Below are 12653 nucleotides of genomic sequence, written 5' to 3' on the forward strand. Positions count from 1 at the left end.
TGGCACTGGCGTTGGACAGCTTCCTCCCTGCCCTGCAGCGCTGTGGTGGGAACAGGAGAAGCTGCTACGTGGCTGGAGGAGAAGCTTGGGCAGTTGCTGTCCCCACTTCTCAGCCAGTTTCACTGTAGATGCACCGCAGAGCTAAGAAGTGCCAGCTTAAATAAGAGGATCTCTTCCCATGGTTTTTTTTTTTTCATATTAATTGGCGAGGCTGTGTCCTTTAAAAGCAATTTTCTGATGCATTATAACACATGGCACACGTGGTGTGACTCTTGGGGCTGTCCTGTGCGGGGCCAGGAGCTGGAACTTGATGGTCCATGTGGGTTCCTTCCAGCTGGGAGTATTCTGTAGTTCTGTGACTCTAAGACAATTCCATTCCATGGTTCTTGGCTGGTATGCTTGAGATATACAGGAGCACCAACCAAAAAGAACAATTTATTTTTATGAGCTTAAATTCACAGAAAATTTATTTGCTTATTATAATTTTGCAAATATTATTATAAAAATTGTGTTGCCCTCAAATAATATTTGCAAATATTATAATAGAAATAATTATTATTTGATTATTATTATTTTGCAAATTATTATTTGCCTCCAGATGCCAGTTAGCACAGATTTTCCTTTTACTAACATTGCTCCTTGACATTTCAAGTCAAAACCTCTCCTTCCCTGCTGATCAGCTGTGGGAGACAAAGCCACAGGTGCTCTCCCACCGCCAGCAAAAACGTGGAACTGCAAGTTAGGGCTTTAACCACAAGAGGTCCTGCAAATCCAGCCGATATGGAAGGATTTTGAAAGCCTGTTCCTTCTAAAAGAACTATTTGCTTTTAACATCAAAGCAAACTTCCATTTAACTTGTCATCTGCTGCATTCAGAAACAATCTGATGTGGTCTGTGCCACAAACTGCAGTACAAAAGCAAAGGCGTTTATTTTCCTGAGAAAAGTGCAGCAGATTCCCCTGCATGTGGCCTGTGGAGTGCTTGGAAGTGGAGCACACTGCAGGATAACCCCCTCAGCAGGTGTTGCTGTTCCTATCAAAAACACTCACCAGGACCAGTACCGGCACAAGTGTTTGGGTGGCTCATTTTTGTCAATTTTTTTGCTGTAAATAGTCAACACAATTTAATCTTTTCTGGAAAATGACAGTGATTATCCATCTTGTAGGTAGAAGCAGGGAGATGGGATGAGGCAGGAAGGGGAAAAACTTGGGTGAATGCTGAAAGCAGGCTCAGCTTTAAAGATAAAGACTGTTTGGAACAGATTCCTGATAGATTCTCCCTGGAGATTACTCTTGTCTGGTCATACGAGGAATGGAGCTGACAGGAAAACATGACGGGCCATCTGAATTTGGTGGCCTCCTGAGCCAAGCTGGTATGAGTGCCACAGAAGTCATTTTATTGTTGGGGTTGAGTTTGGTGGCCCTGGGGTTTCTTCAGGCTGGGAGGAGCATGAGTGAGTCCTGGTGACTGCTAGAAGAGGGGCAGGTTACTGATTTGGCAACACTGTAAATGTCTCAAGAAGAGGCTGTGATCCTTAAACTTCACAGACCACATAGTCCAAAAGCTTGAGGAACCTTGCAACTTTTAATTTGTCCCATTCCATGATACCAGTTCTCCAGGTCTGGGGTGTCCCTGTGTCTGTGTCTGGGCATGCCTCCGTTTATGGTGACAGCCACTTGAAAAATGTCACACTGGAAACATACCTAAGTCTGTCATTTAGAAAGTTTGGATCCAACATTTGACACCCTTGCTAAGGTGATAGCCACAAAAATGTAGAAATTTAAATTTGTAGTAATGGGTTGTTGCATACCCCTTTTTCTCTGGGATCAGGCTGGGGGAAACACAGAACACAACAGCATTTGTTAGATGTCTTTTGTTATGCTGTAATTAATAGCAAGATTTAATTTACAAATACATTTAATTTAATTTAAATATTAATATTTAAATTGTTATTGTTATTAATAGCAATATTTAATTTACAAATGCATTTACACACTGGATTCATTTATTCCCTCATGTGGTTCACAAACATCTGCACTGACTGGTGGAGCAGGAGTTGGGAGACCAACCCCAGCTGGTTACTTAAAAGCAGAGGTGTGTGTTGATGTGTCAGGATGTCATTAGGAAGTCCCTCCAGATCATTTTGTTTCACCATTTATATGTATATATATATATATATATATATGTGTGTGTGTGTGTGTGTGTGTGTGTGTTATATATTCATATCCATAGATAGACAATCTTGTAGTTTCGCATATAGCAGCCTTCATGGATGTTGCCTGCGTTGTGCAACACCCATGGCTGATGCCAGTGGGTTTGGACAGATTTGGCAGATTTAAACTGTGCTCAGTTTATCAGTTTTTGTGGATTCAGCAGGACTGTGAAGTCTCTGGAGCTTATCAGCTCTTAGCAGACACTCAGATGCTACTGTTTGGCACACACATCCCCTCTCTTCAGCCTGCTTGCTCCTGGTGCCAATTTCTCCATCCACACTCATGCCTGGTAGAGCCATTCACACTAACTGAAGCTGAGGGGCTTTTTAGGACAGGGTCTTCATCTTCTCCCTAGTAACAAGATTCTACTTGGTTTTCTGCCAATCTCAGCAGGGTAGGTTCTAGAATAATTAAAACATGAAAGTCTGAAGTTGTTTGATAGGAAGTTACAAAAGGTGTTTTTACTGAAAACTTTACAAACTACTTTATCCTTCTCCCTTTTTTAAAATTTCCTAATTTTGAAGAGAAAGCCATTGGGAATTATAAAGTTGCTGTAGCACAGGCTTCACACAAAACTCAGCTGAACACCAAAAAACGCTGTATTTATCATAATTCTTTTCCTCTTTTTCCCCCTGAAAATACATACATATATACTCCCACACAGCTCTCAACCAAGCTTTTTAGCTTCCTGAAGTGGTTCTGAACATTTTCCATTCTAGAAACAGTGGAAATGGAACGGATTTGTCTTTTTTTCAAGATTATAGCTCAACATTTTTGAAATGAAATTACTTTGGCTATACCTAGCTTTCCTAGGTTATTCAGTGATCCTCTGCTATACATAGGCCTTCATCCAGAGTTCAGAAGAATTCATTTCTATATTGTTAGTTGCTGGAATAAGGAAAAGGCTACAAGATAATTCTGGGGTCTTTCTGGAAAAAAAATGAAGCATGTATATCAAGAAGGATACTTAATAACTAAAACAGAAAAGCAAAGTGCTCTTGAAGCCAGGTGCCTGGTTGTTTATCTTCTGTACTGTTTGCTACCTCTCAATATTCTTTGGAAGATATATTTAGCAGGAAAAAAAGTCATTCCTTGGGTCAGGGGTCTTGCTCTTGAAGTTGCCAGGTCAAGAGCAAATTGATGAAGCTTAGGGAGCAGCAGGAGCAAGGCTGCTCCTGGCAGAGGCAGAGCCTTTGCTGACCCAGCTGATGCAGACCCCCAGCATCTGAATCACAGAATGGCCTGGGCTTGAAGGGACAACATTCAGTTTTTCATCCACCAGAATCCCCAGTCCTTCATGGCAGGGCTGCTCTCAACCCCTTCATCCCCCAACCTGTGTTAGCACTGGGGTTTGCCCTGACCTCTGTGCAGGATCTTGCACTTGGTCTTGCTGAACTTTCTGTGACTCTCATGGGCCTCAAGCCTGTCCAGGTCCCCCTGGATGTCACCCTGTCCCTCAGGCACATCAGCTGTACCACTTGTCTTCGTGTCACCTGCAAATTTGCTGCTGCTGCACTTGATCTCACTGTCCATGTCACTGCTGAAGGTATTAAATACCACTGGTGCCAGTCTGGGGGACACCACTCACTCCTGGTTCTCTGTCACGCTGTTCTTTTAAAATTTTTAAAGTTCTTTTAAAAGTTTTCTATGTTTTCTGATGTTTACATATTTCTACTAAAGTTTCTCATGCACTGTTCAAGTAAATAATGATTGTTTTACATTCTTCTATGTGGGAAGAGAGAATTAATAGAGTTGGTTTGACCAGTGTGGTTGGAGAGGTGACAATTTCATCCTCCAACCCACTATCAATTTTAGAATCCTTTATATTGCAAGGTCAGAAATAAAATTTCCTCCTTTTGTTCTTTTACATCTTAGAGTGAGTGCTTTTGTTATTTGGTGTTGTAGTGCGAGAGTTCCCCACATGGGCATTGAGCTGTGGGCAGCACAGGGTGCTGGCTCCACAACAGCCCCAGGCAGGGTGAGGTCATGGATCAAATCCAGGGTCAATCCAGGGGGAAGGGCTGCAGGCAGGAACAGCTTCAGGGAGCATCTCTCAGGCAGGGGCTGGGTCCTCAAGGCAAACAAAAAACATTGATATCAAAGTTTTGAAACGTTGGTAACAAACTTTTGAAAACTTTTGGAAGCTTTCAAAAGCTTTCAAAAGCTAATTCCAGATGGAATTTTCTGAGAGAGTTTTATCTGTGAGAATTAGTGTCAAGAGCAGTCTAGGAAATTTCACTTTGGTGTGTGTTGGAAGTACCAGCTGAGTGCACTACCCCTCTCTATGTGTCTGCTGAGCTGAGTGACAAATTTGCTTCCAGAGCTAAGAGAAAGCTCTTAAAGTGAGGGGAAAAAACCCCAAAGGCCTAGCTATTATAGGCAGAATTTTCTCATTTTGAACTAAACTGTTACACTTTTATTATCCCAATATTTTGCATCTGTCCCACTATGACAACTGTAACACTTTTCACTTTTCTTCTGTATTATATACACATTTTCTCAAGAATTTTTTATATCTTTTGTTTCAATTTTTGGCACAAGAAATGACTGTGGACAAAGATCATGGGATTTAACTGGCTTTATGGGGCTGCTGCAAACACCTAGTAATTATTTTAAAGAAAGTGAAATCACTCAGGCATGCAAATAGTTTCTGGGGAGTGGGAAGAGGAGTCCACTGCTTCATTTGATTAATGTGTGCCTTTTCTCTGAGGCTGACATGAGCTGCTTTGGTCTCCACAGAGGTGAGGTGATCAGAGGTAACCTAAATGCTTTGCAGGCCTTACCTCAGTAACTGAGGCTGCCAGGCCAGTCTTAGACTGTGAGGTGGAACAATTCACAGGAGCAGTTTCATCATGCTGATATAGACAGGCCTGAAGGCAATGTTGACCTTTCTCAGAAGTCGCCCCAAAGGAGGATTTAAGGATGAGGTGAACGCTGCGAATAAGGCAACCAGTGAAAATGTTGTTTTAGAAAAATACGACCATGACAAAATGTTTATGAGTACTGAGGTCATTCTGACCTAAATATAATCAATCTGCTAGGCTGCTAAAAATCACATATTCTAATACACTAATTTGTATAGTGTCACTGTTGAGCAAGAAATGACACAGACCATCCCATGCTTTCCATCACCACATTAATCTTCCAGAGGTCTTGTAACAATCTCCATTTCCCAGATTTTTTCTTTATCACAAAGATGGGAGTATCCAGGGACTTGTAGAAGGCTCAATGTGTCCCTGTTGCAGTTGCTGCTGAACAAATTCATGAAGGGCGATCAGTTTCTCTTCTGTCAGGGGCCACTGATGAACCCAAATGGGTTTGTCCACCAACCACAATTAAGGCAGCATAGAATATCTTTTGCCCTTCAATGCAGTGGCTCCAGCTAAAAATCCATCCCACTTCGCACCTCCCAGGCAGCCAATACATCCCTCCCCCACAGATTGATTGGGGTTGACACGACATAGGGTGGAACTGCAGCCACCTGCCCACTCGCATTGCCAATGAGCACAAGGTGTTGGCTCATCAAGGTATGTGCTGGACCCCCCACCCCTACAATGGATGTTCCCACAGGGGCCAAAGGCCATGCAGGAAGCCACACTGAGAGGGAGATGACAGTCATGTCCGCCCCGTGTCAATCAAACCTTGCAGCTCGATCTTCAACGGGTAGGCACCCGGTAGGGTCAGGGTACACGCCGTCTGGGGTCACTGAGTGGAAATTGTTGCAGACCAGAAGGCTCGTGGCAGTCCCATGGATCTGAAGCCACCACTCCCACGAGTCTGCAGGTCCTGGGGACACATGACTGAAAAAGCACAAGTTGAGCAATTTGAGTTCCTGCCGGAGTAGTGACAGGGGGAGAGGGTGTGAAAACTGTGGCAAAAACCAGACCTGAAAAGTCAGAGTCAATGACTCCTAGGTGAACAAAGATTCCTTGGTGGGTGACATTAGATTAGACATTAGACTCCCCACAAGCAGCACAACCATTCCGTGTCCCAAAGGTCCAAACACGTCCAAAGGAACCTTATGCTCATGACAGAATTCTAAGGTGACTGCACCAGCGGTATGTACATCCACACCAGCAGAGCCATGGGTGATGCCTCCAAGCTGGCTGGGCAAACCTGAGCCAGCACTGTGCTCTGAGGAATCACTTGTGTCAGGGTGCAATTCCCCTGTACGCTCTTCTTCCTATTTCTGGGCCTACCAAAGGCTGACCATTAGTGTGAAATTTGCATTGGTTTGAATAATGACCTGCCTTTAGGCATCTAGAGCACAAGAAAGCGGCACCTGTACTTATTGGCTTGGGTGTACCTTGCTTTTTCTTGCCCTTATTTTTGTTCCTCTTCCATTGTCCACCCTCTAAGGGTACCTGGCCTGGCTGTGTAGCAACAGCCAGAGGGAACACCCTGTGTCCACAGCACCTGTCTTGATACATGCATCAACCATGTCTGCTACCGATGGCTCACCTGGAAGAGCATCTATCATCTTCTGGCACTCACTGTTCGAGTTGAACCGGACCAATTGCTTGCATAAGGTCTCCCTTAAGGCAATATCTTCAACCTGTTTCTCCAGGGCAGCAGCAAGCTTCTTGGCAAATGGAAAAAAAGGCTCTCCTGGTCCCTGAATTATCGTTATGCTTTGGGGCCTGGGGGAGGTCACCTCAATGGTAATGCACCAAATCCTACACTTTGACAGTGCTCAAGAACAACAGGGTCCCAGGTAGCCTGAAAATCAGGGCTGGAAAAGGCCTGCTCCCCAAGGAGAGCATCCACCCCCACACCATAACTAGGGTCACCCTGAGGCAGAAGCCTGTTTCTTGCTGCAATCTTTGCAGCAGCCTGCGTCCAGTACTTCATAAAAATTGCATATTGCACAGGCTGGAACAGTGCCTGAGCAATATATTTAATATCAAATGGAGCAAGAAGGTCTGAGGCTATCACTCTGAGAGCCTCCATTACTTGCTCAGAGCTAAGGCCATGTTTTGCAGCCTGGTCTCACAGATCCTGGATCACCTGCCAGGCAATCACACCATACTTGTCGGTGTGTCCTGTATTTGGAACAGCTTTAAACACAGAAAGACCTTGCACCTCGCCTTGTGGCAGAACATGGTCCTCCTGAACCATCCGTGCCCCTCCTTCAGACATCGGACAAGCCACTTGACTGACACCTGTGGCCCCACCCCTGAGGCAGGTGTGGTGCTATCAGCTGTGCACCATGGCCTTCTCGCCCTGCCCAACAGATCCCCATCCCCAGCTTATGAAGCTCGCGTCCCAAAAGCTGCGGGGATTCTTGGGGCTCATGGTCACCTGACAGGGAGGCAAAGTCCAGAGGTTACAGGTGGACGATGATTCCACCTCTCAGTGCCAGCGGTCTACCACCGGGGCATGCCCCCGCCAGGGGCTGGCCACTGGCCGCCATCGCTGTCTGGGTCCCCATCTAGGGATGGGGAGGACAGCCAGTGGCTAACGGGGGGTGGGGGATCAGCCAAAGGGTCCGGATTCGAGAGGCCAACTGCAGGCTGAGAGACCGAAGACCTAGTTACAAGCCCAGATGCAGGGGGACTGCACTAGCTGAGGTGCAAAAGACATTAAATCAGCCATGTTGACCGCTGCGCCAGGATGAGGAGGAGGCAGCCACCCCATTACCAAAGGTGGGGGAACAAAAGAAGACACAGCCCCCGCTGTGTGACTCCCTGTCCAGAGAGATGGTGCTGGAGCTGCGGTCACAGTCACTGCCATCTGCGCAGGTGCCATGGAAAAGCAGCGGGAAACCAGCCGGGGGCGTGATGTCGGATGGAGCGGGCACTCGCCGACAGGCATTGACAATGGGCATGGCTGGTACAGCCACACAGGCCCCGTGGCTGACAGCAAGGGAGTGACCAGTGTGTTCGTGGCGACCGCTGATGCCAGAGCCAGCCCCGTGCCCCCACGTGTGCAGTGGGGGCAAAGGCGGGGGCGATCGCCACAGCGACCCCCTGGCCACTTTTCGCAGGAAAGGGAGAACCAACCTGCTGGGGATGGAGGGGTCAAAAGTGGCGCAGATGGAGAGCTGCTGTCTTCCAGGCACAGCCGAGATGTGGCTATCGCTCTCGGTGGCATTGATGTCAGAGAAAGAGCAGATGGCCACCTCCCAAAAACGTAGGGATCAGGGCTTGTCGGTGGAACACAATCTCTAGATGAGGGATGGGTTCTGCAGAGAGTCTCCATGCCTCCCACCAGCCCACGTGGAGTCGGACAGAAGCTGGCAGCCAGAGAGAAACAGCCAGCTGGTCTGATGACCTTCTCCCCAAAGTGCCAGCACCATCCCCACCCTTTGAACTCTCCCTCTCTGGTGCACTGTCCCAGGCTGGGATGGCATTGAACAAGGGTTCCCACACAGCAGTGCGAATCATTCAACACAGAGTCTCCTAAAAGAAATCAAGTTACTCCACATGGAGAAATCCACGGCCTCGTCTTTAGAAGTGTGGTTCCCCATCGCAGAAACACCGGCACCCAACCCCAGCAAAGCACAAACTGTCCACCACATTGGGGATTCACCCCCACCCACTGGCCCAAGCTATCAGGGCAAAACCCGCGGGCACAGCCTCTTTCAGAAGGATGCAGGGAAAAGTCATTACCTCTCCGGGGAAACAGGGGGTGTCAGAAAGTGAGCAGACCACGCAGGCACCACGGGATCCTGGCAGGGTTCCTGAGCGTCTCCATCTGCCCCATGATCCCTGAGGCCAACCAGTGACATACACGTCGCTGGCTACCAGATGTCGCCGTTGAACAAGAAATGACACAGATTCAACAGAAAGCTGGTTTGCACAACAGCAGCTTTAATGCAAAAAACTCTCCTCTTTTATAGACAGCATTGACACACTCCACTTGATTGGCTAATTAACAAAAGCATCTTTCTCACAACAGTCCTTGAGAAGAGCAGGAGAACAGCGTAGGAAAACACCGCCTGCAGGTTGTTTATACTAACAGGTTATTATTTCTCTACGACTCCCTAATAAGTCTCACAAGTCCCGCTCTCTGACCAAGTTGTCACATCCGCAGTATAGTCCTGGAAAAATGTAGCATGTTTTAAAAGTGTTTTAAAAGGGCATTTTTTCTCCCAGCATTAGGTTTACCACTTGTTACCATCCAGCATACGTAAATCAGAGACTCCATGCAGTAACTCATTGTCCTGTAATTGGGCTGAGAAACCACCTTTATTTTAGTAGCAGAGGATGATTAATTTCCTCTTTGCCTGCTTTTTTGCATATCTGCAGACAGGCAGATTCCTTGTACTAGTTTTAGAAGAGTTTGTACAGCAGTGAGAAATGAAGCAAGAACTGCATGTTTATTTAGGATCCCTTTAATGTCACTGTATGACTAAAACCTTTCAAATGTGGGGTTTTTTTTAACATGACAAAGCACCAAAAAGAAGAGATGGAACTGTAAGATTTCAGAATAAATGGCATTTTAGGATGCTTTGCTTATATTGTGCCTTCTTATAGATGCAGATCTGAAGTGAGATGAGAGCTGTTGGAACAGCATGCAGCAGAACTACCAGAAACAGGAGTTCAAAAATCAAGAAGAGTCTAAACATAACCTGTGAAATTAATTCTCAACCAGAACTGCACACAGACTGCATCTCCAATTCGGAAGTTTTTCATGTGATATGGTATAGATCTGTGCATAATAATAGAATGTCCTAAAAAAAAGTCAGAAAGGAAAAAAAAAAAGGCAGGAATCAAAATAAAAATGGGCCAGGGCTGAAGATGATCAAACTCTTCTCCATGATTCCATCCTGCTCCCACAGAACAGGAACATTCATCTGCTGATTTGGTTGGGTTCAAGATGCTCCTGCTATTTCAAAGTGTAGTAGCCACCCACAGTTATCCTGTTTCCTGCCTTCTGTTTTATTGTGCTTCTATTAACAGTATGAACACTTGTGAATTTTTCACTGATAATTTCAATTTGCAAGGAAAAAGTATCTTGCAAATCCAGAGGAAAAAACAGCTGTAATCAAACAATCTGACCTGTATAGCACCTGGCATTGAATTTCCCTGAGTCAATCCCTGTTTAAATCAGATGATCTCTTGTGGAAAATAAAGAGTTTTGATTTAAAGGTCTGCGAAGACTGATAATGTCAATGTTCTGTTAATAAAGTACCGTGAGATATTTGCAGCTGTCAGGGCAAGGGACATAAATTTGAGCTGGATGGATAGGGTTAAACGAGTTCCAAGCTTTTTCCCAGCACTGAATTGGTAAATCAATACTGCAAAAAGAAATTATTTGTATTTTGCATTCCTATGTCCTCTTGCTTCAAAGTTGTCACCTGTCAGCATTGGTGATGCATGAGAGAAGCAATGGGGAAGCAGCCTGGGGATGAAGAACCAGAATGCTCACATTAAAGGCTTCACTCCTGCATCCCTGCCAGATACTGCTCAGAGAGCTGAAGGAAGATTGGTTCCCCCTAATTAAAACATGGCAAAAAACCAAGAGGTTTCTTTATTTCCTTTTTAAAACTATAACTTTGTTCCTTATGTGGGGCTGATCTATTGCCAAGTGACTTTGGCACTAAGTCTGGGGAAATGTCTTCCAAAAGTTGTTTTTCTGATGCGGGTGCAGGCTGGGACAAGGGTGAGGTGACATGAGAGAGGTGGTTTGTTCTGCTGTCACATGGTGCTCTGAGTTTCACACTGGAGGAGTGTTGTGCCCAGTGAGTCCTGTCTTCACAAGATCCATCCTCTGACTCAGATCTCAGGTGATTACTGGTTTTCCTAGCAAGAGAGAGAGTTTAACTATGAGCCTTTTCTGAATGAGTATGCTTTTAGAAGGAAATGGTAACCAGTCATCCTAGTGGAAATTAATAGCTCATTAGAAGTACTACTGCGAGCCCTTTATTGCAGACTTCTTTGTACAGATGCTCTGAGAGGTCTCTTTCCTGAAGTTTCTGGTTTGTTAGCAGCTTTGTATTTATGTAACTGCATTTTTAAGCATGCATACACTGAGCTTGTGACAGTCGAGAGCTCACTGATTGAAGTGAGTCTAGAAATGAATTTTCTCCATCATGGTCAGGTTAATGCTTGTGAAGCAGGGCAGAAGGGCAGAGGTACTCACAACATGATTTCAAATGCTTAATAGGGGTTTGTTTTCATGAAATTCACTGCCTGTGTGCTTGTAGGTGCACTAGGGAGCCGGTTCAATACTTGTTTTTCTAACCTGGCAGCTCACTCTGTAAGATGCCTCAGTTTTATAACACGGCTATTTTAATGCAGCTTGGTTTTCACCATCACATTATTTTTTCAGCAGATGGGCTCGGGAGCCACATAACATGAATCTTCCAGGGAGACAGGGCTTGAGATCTCTGAGGTGGCACTAATGACCTGTCCTTGGAACAAGTCATGCTCGGCCCAAGGTAGAGCAGGGATCCTTCCCTGCTGTGTGTGGTAGAATATAAACCAGAGGAAAGGTGAAGGCTGAGAGCTCACCATGGATTTACCAGGGCTTTCATGCTGCTCATCTCCAGGGTGGTAAATCTGTTCTCCTTCCTGTACATGGCAGTGCTCTGTGTGTCACTTCACTTGCTCCTGTCCATACCATGTTTGCCACCCCTCGCAAGCGCAGGATGCTCTCTGTGGTTGGCTCCCTTTTTTTGCTGCATATAACGTATCTCTCTTTACATGCTTCAGACAAAAGTTTTCCCATTTAATTTTTCCTGCAACTCTTACTTTTCTCTACAGGCTTCTCCACTCCCTGCCAAGAGCTCCTCTTGAGGCAGCTTTTCTTTTCTTTCTCATTGAGAAGGAAGCCATGTAGGGTGCTAATATTATGTTCTCTGCCAAGCTGCTGTTCACAGATGTGAGGACAATGTTATGCTGTAAGGTGTTGAACTGTAGGTGGTTATCAATCTGTCCTCACTCCCCTCCTTTTCACAAAGTTTTGACCACCATAACTGAACAGAAACAGCAGCAAATCCTGCAGACAAATACCACCATATTTGTCAAATATAAAGTCCGGCTCATTATTTTTCAGTACTGCTTTAATATTTGGAAAAATATCAAAGCATCAAAGCTGACACTTCTAGTGGGTCCCTAATCGTTATTATTGAAAACAGTTGCTGATATAATTGTTTTGGTACAGAGTAAGTTCTATTACAACCTGCAATCAGTTTCATAATCTTCTATTGTAGTGGTAAAAAGAAAATAAAAATACATGATGTGTACCTGGATGGCAGCTGTTTCATGATGTGGCAATTAAGCAGGCTGGAGAAGCCGTGAGGCGAGGAGTGACACGGGGACATTTTGCCTACAGTACAGAATTGTTGGATCTATTTGTGCAGCTGGCATACACACTTTGGAGAGTCAGAGAATTTAAAACTGAATTCATTTCACGTAAGGACAAATTAGGGACAGTGCCAAATACACTAATCCTTTCTATAGGTCAGCTCTAAAAATTATTTTCTTTCTCAAG

General features: G+C 45.2%; 1 long non-coding RNA gene across 1 annotated transcript; it reads right to left on the reverse strand.

Moving 5' to 3' along the window:
* Window positions 1–126: 126 nt before the first annotated feature.
* On the reverse strand, window positions 127–12653 carry LOC140683784 (uncharacterized). Its single transcript, XR_012055264.1, has 4 exons — window positions 8825–12653; window positions 5855–6013; window positions 4997–5147; window positions 127–4284 (listed from the first exon to the last, which is right to left on the reverse strand). It is a non-coding gene; the product is annotated as an uncharacterized lncRNA (long non-coding RNA).

Source organism: Taeniopygia guttata, chromosome 3 (assembly GCF_048771995.1).
Source record: "Taeniopygia guttata chromosome 3, bTaeGut7.mat, whole genome shotgun sequence".
Taxonomy (NCBI): domain Eukaryota; kingdom Metazoa; phylum Chordata; class Aves; order Passeriformes; family Estrildidae; genus Taeniopygia; species Taeniopygia guttata.